The sequence below is a fragment of the Aphis gossypii genome, chromosome 1, assembly GCF_020184175.1.
Source record: "Aphis gossypii isolate Hap1 chromosome 1, ASM2018417v2, whole genome shotgun sequence".
NCBI lineage: Eukaryota > Metazoa > Arthropoda > Insecta > Hemiptera > Aphididae > Aphis > Aphis gossypii.
In genome coordinates this window covers 56,052,170-56,058,955 of record NC_065530.1, presented here as the reverse complement: position 1 = coordinate 56,058,955, position 6,786 = coordinate 56,052,170, and the positions used below count along the sequence as shown (strand labels likewise).

Sequence of the window (6,786 nt, the reverse complement as noted above, 5' to 3'; positions counted from 1 at the left end):
TTATGTTATACAATATACATGTTGTTAATTACTGTACCTATGTCTGTATGAATATTAATTTATATTAATTGATATTTTTTTTGCATACAAAGTTTTTCATACATTGTTTGTTATCAACTAATAATATCAAAAATCAACACAATTATATTATTAAAAATTATTGCTGGTCGCTGGATCTCTATTATATAATAAATTGTGTGGATTATTTCTTTAAATCCTTTAAAATTGTCAAATAACATCAAGCTTGTCTGTTTTATAAAGAAATATAATCATCAATTCATTACATTGCCACGATTCATGATATTTTTATCACTAAAAATTTTACTAGCTGTATAAACCGATTTTTACGAGGAAAATATATGAACAATAAATGTTCCTCAATATCAGAGTATTTATCTGGGTTTTAGTGTAAGTACATAACTTCATGGACAAATCGGCATTGTAACATTGTTGTATTAATTAAAACGACTGATCACTGATATGTGCTACTGTGCTAGTAGTGGATTATAGATACAGCACATAATATGTTTTATAATGTAATTCAATCTACTCTTTAAACTTTTGTGATAGAATCCCTGACATTGTTTGTTAACATTAGTTGATTAGGTTTAAGTCTATAAGCTACAAGCATACAATTTTGCCTTTTGATGTACCTACATTTGAAAACAACAAATAATAATTAAATATTATTTTATTTTATTTAAAAATATGACTTAGATATTAATTAAATTTCTGTGATTAATGGAAGCCTTATATGTAAGCAAAAAAATATACAATTTTCGTTGGCCAAAATGAAATTATAGAAACCTCTATTATATCATCTAAAAAAATTCAGTATTTTAAATCATTTAAAATGTCTTATTTTGAAAAAGATTCATCATTAAGAAAAAAAATTAATTGAATTTTACTGGAGCTACTGATGTATTCCTATATTCTACTTTAGTTATTCCGTGGACATGAGCCAGATATTTATAAAACTTAGTTTAAAACCTGCAATACTAAGTCCTCCATATATTTAAAAAAAACCACGCATGATTGTAAAAGTGGTTTCAGGGTCAACTTGTAAAAAAAACAAAAAAATATTCTCATAATAGGTATAATACATAGAAAAATAATTATTAATCTACTGTTAGTATATTATTCACAACACGATATAATTAGATACCATGAATTATTACATGTACAACAAATGTATAAACAATTTTGTGTAAGTAGCTAAGAGTTGAAAATTTAATACATAAGATTTTTTATAAGTTTTGCTCACAATAATTATAAAAGAACTTGAACGTTGGTTAATTAAAAATTTTTATCCTTATGGTTTACATTTTTACAAAATTCAAAATTCACGCGTAAATAATAAGGATTTTGTACCAAATAATTTTAGATTTTTGCTATATTTAAAAATTACTAGCCGTAGAAACATGATAAGCATACAACAATTTTTTAAATTGGAATTTTCTGTATTATCTGGTATTCAGGTTATTAAAACATATAATACCTTTTTCACCACCCAATTTTAAATATAATATATTTTATTTATTATATACAGGGCCTCGCAGTCACACATTATTCTAGGAGGGCAAGCTCTAATTTTGCCTCCCCTCTTTCTAAAACTTAGCTATATTTTGCCGCCCCTAAAAATTTTCCGCCCGGGGCAAAAGATCCCCCCTAGCAGCGGCCCTGATTATATCATAGGCTGACAAATCATCTCCATTCAGATTCGTTTTTCGTATACAATTATACTTATCGTTGGATTCAAATTTAACACACTTGACCATGCTTGTTTTTATTCTTCAAACAATATAATTTGAAAAATAATTATTGTTATGTATTTTTTTAACCCGAAAAAAATATACGATAATAAAGTAATGAATACATATTTACTGCTAACAACAGGCTAATTCATACGATTAATTTTATATATTATTAATATATATAATATTTTTTTATAAAATGTTTTGACTGGACTGGGAATAAATACAGAACAATTCATATCTCCTCTGCCATTAAAAAAAGCTAAAGAAACTACTGAACAGGACGAATTTTTAATTTAAGAAACAACCAATTCATCATATTATATATTTATATGCCTTATCAAAGTTTCAAACCCAAGAATATAGTATATAATAATTATAATTTATAATCTGGACAATAAGTAATTATCATTGGGAATTTCAGGTATTAATTATTTTTCAGTTTAGTAGGTGCATATATATAACTATTTATAAATATATACCTATTATTTATACGTCTTATAAAGAACAAAGTACAAAGCAACCGCAATAATTTTAAGGTGTTGTTTAAATAATATGTTTTTAGAATCATAATGAAACATACTATTTTTTCAGAATTTGTGTTGATAACTTTTAATCATCACCTGTGAATTGTAGAGCTTCTTCGCCAAAATAAAAATATTAAAAACTTATAAATAAATGATAATTTTATGAAAATGTAGAGTACATTTACATATTGTTCAATCTAACAGAGTTATAAGTATGTAAAATACTAAAACATTAAAATGCTTATAACTCACTTTAAAATTAAAATATTAATAAAAGCTTACGTAAACCCCCAGATAATATTCTTACTTTTAAGATTGATAATATAAGTCAATTGACTCTAATATTAAATTTAATTAAATATTTAACTATTAGCTATTTAATATTATCCAATTAACCTATTATCAAACTTATAAATAAGAATATTATCTGTATAAAATGGATTCTGCTGAATGCTATATTGCTGTGTTGTACATTAGTAAGACGGAGACACACATGCGAGTACGACGTCCACTGACAATGATGATCAATGATTAATTAATATGTTGTGATCGTTCGTTTCAGTGTTGTTTAAAATCATTGAATTTCTGTATACCAACACTAAATGAGCGTTTTTTCTTCTACTCTGTGTCTTAGAAAATATTCTAAGCTGTGTTTGAGTATAATATTCGTATACCTATGTATACAATTGTACATACTACGTACCTATTATGTGGCTTATGTGGTAGTTTGTACTCTGTAGGTATACACAAATCAAGGAATTTAAAGAATTGATAAGTGATAGGAGGACTCTATTGAGCCATCTTCGTAGAATATATTATAGAGCAGTCTGTAACCAACCCTATATTTCACCGTACAATCAATTATCAAACTTAATTCTGTGAATTTTAAAGATTCAAAACACCCTTGTGATTTTTTCTAAAATTTTTTCAAATTATTAATAATATAATAATCAATATTGATATAAGTTAGAAATTATAACTAAGATTCGGGACTTGTTGCATTTGCATATTCTTAAATATTGGCTATAAAATAATCTAAGAAAAACAACTTTATTAAAGACATGACGAATTGAAATTCAAACATTTTGATTGCATATTTTAAATTTCCTGGCAAAATGTATAAATGAAAATTTTTGGCTATTTAATTATTATTTATAGCAAATTTACGCATTTTTACGTCTTATGTTAAGTAAATTTATTTTAAAAGTTATCATTATTTTTTAATGTAATGCGTCGGTCAATATACCTAATCATTGGTTATTTTTCGTGGCGTTGCACAGCTGCACTAGGTAGAATAGAATAAAGATAAGATAATATTATTAGCTGGACGTGATAACTAAGGAAATACCTAATTTATTATTTCTACGTATAGCTCTGTTTATTTGTAATTGTAAATTAATACTATAATTTATAAATCATAGTTAATCGTTTTGACTATTTGAGTATGTAAAAAGTAAAATAAGTATTCAGTTTGTTTTCGTGAATAACAAAAATTAGCTGCATATTTTGACCATTTTTTTTGTAGCAAGTTCTGCACCCTAATTCTAACTTACAATTTAAGTATAAAATATGTATTCGTCTATACAGACATTCCATTTAACACGCTCATATAAAGGGGTGACTCTCGTTGAGACTATTCACGTTGAGTGGGACAAAGACAGATGCAACAATAACTAATAAGTGCAATGGACGTAAAGGAAGTGTACAATATAAATATAATATATTATTATAATTGGTGAACAATGAACATAACAGGATGTCGAATACTCAAATATCGACAACACGTCAACACACGCAAATGCAAATAATCGAATATTGTGGGTAAATAAGATTTTTAGTTTGCAAACTTTACATTGAATATATTGCACATAAACTCGACAATTTATATCTGTTTATCAATTCTATATTATTCTATCATTAGTCATTATAATAATAGGTACTTATCACTGAGTATTACTTTAGATGTTTGACTATATAAATTAGGTAACTACACGACTACATGCAACAGCAGTATAGTATAGTACAGCTTACAGAGTACTTGCAAATTGCTACAATATACCTACCTATATATTAACAGTCCCCACTACGCGGTCATTTTACACATTTTGTGTGGCCCGCACTAAAACTGTATTGTATATTTTAAAAACTAACATTTTATAGTCATTCTACACTTCTAGAGTAAATAAAATTAAATAGGTACTTATTTTGTGGTATTATTCTATGCAATATCTTTATTTATATTATCGTATTTTTTATGTATTTTTTGAATTATTATCATTAAAAATATAATTAAGAACTAGCCAACCTGGCACTTTTACCACAGGGAAAAAATACATGTATACCAAAACATAGATGCTCAACGAAGATTTTTTTTTTAGGTTAATATGAGTAAATTCAAATTCATTGCACACGGCTCGCAAGTAATTTTCAAAATAATTATTTGGACTTTTTCAAAATCTTAGAGGGAACCATAACCATTGTCCATTGCTATGTATACCTAATACATTATACCGAGGTCCTATGTACAGTCATACAGTCACACATAAAGTTAAGATATAAACTAAGGTATTCTATTATCTATTAGGTACCTACTTGATAATAACAAATTATAATTTTGGCTTAGTGCATATTTTTCTCAATAATTTATACCTAAAATTAGGAAATATAATAATTATAAATTGTACTGCTACTTTAGTGTCAATATAGATGTAGAAAGTATGTTTATCTATGTAACTACTTACTGGCTATTAGAGATAGCCTATAGGTAATATTAAACTATTAGTTTAGAATATTTAGATGATTATTTACTATGTATATATTATGATATACCATAAGTAACTACCCATAATTAAGTGGATACCTATATGGGTATTTTTATTGTTTAGAAAACTTCAGTTTGTCCAGAAAATAATATAAGTTATATTTAGGGCCCGGATTTATATGCTCTAAAAACCTTAAAAAATATACATTATAAAATATGCATTTATTATGGTTTTTTTTTTATAGAAATATACCTACCCTTAAAATAAAAAATAAGCAAAAAAATCGATTTTCATAAAAAAAGTTTAATTTTATCATTTTACATAAAATTATACTATTATATGATTATTTTTTATGGTAATTTTAACATATTTTTATTTTACTAGGAAAAAGTAATAACGAAAAAAATATATATTATTTTTTCTATAAATTCGGTATGTGGCTAAATAATGTTCGTAAATTCTATTGACTATAAATACGTTATTTAATTAATTTAATCAAAATATTACATAATATTATGCATTTAAAATCCATCTATATGTAAGAAAAATTGTAAAATACAAAAATATGTTTTACATATCAAAAAATGGTAAATATGAAAAATATATATATTTAATAATAAAATAAAACTTTGTGTTCCACTCAATTTCAGATCTATTGACTATAATAAATTCAAATACTTTTAGCTTATCTATTTAGCTACTTTTTGGACTGCTTAAAGAAAACATACAAATGCATATAAATTCGGGCGCCCTATTTATATTAATTATTGGAATAACGTATAAGAAAAATAAAAGATAAATTAAGTGCAAATGAATATAAACAATTTATTAAACCGAATACGTTTGTATAACAAAATCTTAATAATTTTTAATTGTAATGATCACTAATGAAAAATAATTTATTTTAATACATAACAATAAATTATTAATATACTTACACTAGTTATGCTTTATTTATTTATTATTAAAATGTTTCTTATTTATGATGTAATATTAGTTATTTAGGTAATTTACTATATTTATAATAAAATCAACCAGTATTATAAACAATAATACTTTATAATATTTTCTTAGATTTCATAAAAGAACGAAAAAACCATTTGGGTGAGGAAGCATGAATAATATTTTATATGAATACGCCTTGTTTTAATACGACGTATTAAAATTAATTATTTAATATAACCTAAATTTTAAAATACTATTGAATTTACTATGTAATTTTTGAATTCTTCAGCAGAAATAGTTGGTAAAAACTAAAAATAATCTAAAAAAGCTGACAACAATCATTAAAGTAATATAGTGACATAGTGTCATTAAATTTGGAATATTAATGTTATAACAATCTGATCTAAATGATTATGAATTATGATGTTTGTAAATAAAATTGTAAGTATGGGTGGGCAAAGAAGGGGCAAGTTGTAATGGTTCGGTAGCCCGGTGGTGCCACATTCCTGAATTCGACCTTGAGTGCCGCAAAATACATCTTACGGATGTCTAATGAATATTATTATATTTTATAATAAATTATAACTATTCGATGTAGACTATATAGTACTATCGAGTTTGCTAAGTACTGTTGGTTGTTTAGTTATTGACTTGATAAAATAATAATGATTCATTTGTATCTGTGACTCAAGAAATTTATTTCAGATTCAGAAATATATTAAATTAAATAATAAATAGGTATTTTAGTAGGAAGTCAATTTATATGAACATGAACGATCTAATAAAATGGCAAATCTT

General features: G+C 24.9%; 1 protein-coding gene across 1 annotated transcript in view; it reads right to left on the bottom strand.

Moving 5' to 3' along the window:
• Positions 1-6,786, bottom strand: part of LOC114127068 (PCI domain-containing protein 2) — a 564,778-nt gene that overhangs the window by 36,579 nt on the left and 521,413 nt on the right. The gene's annotated exons all lie outside the window — the stretch shown is intronic.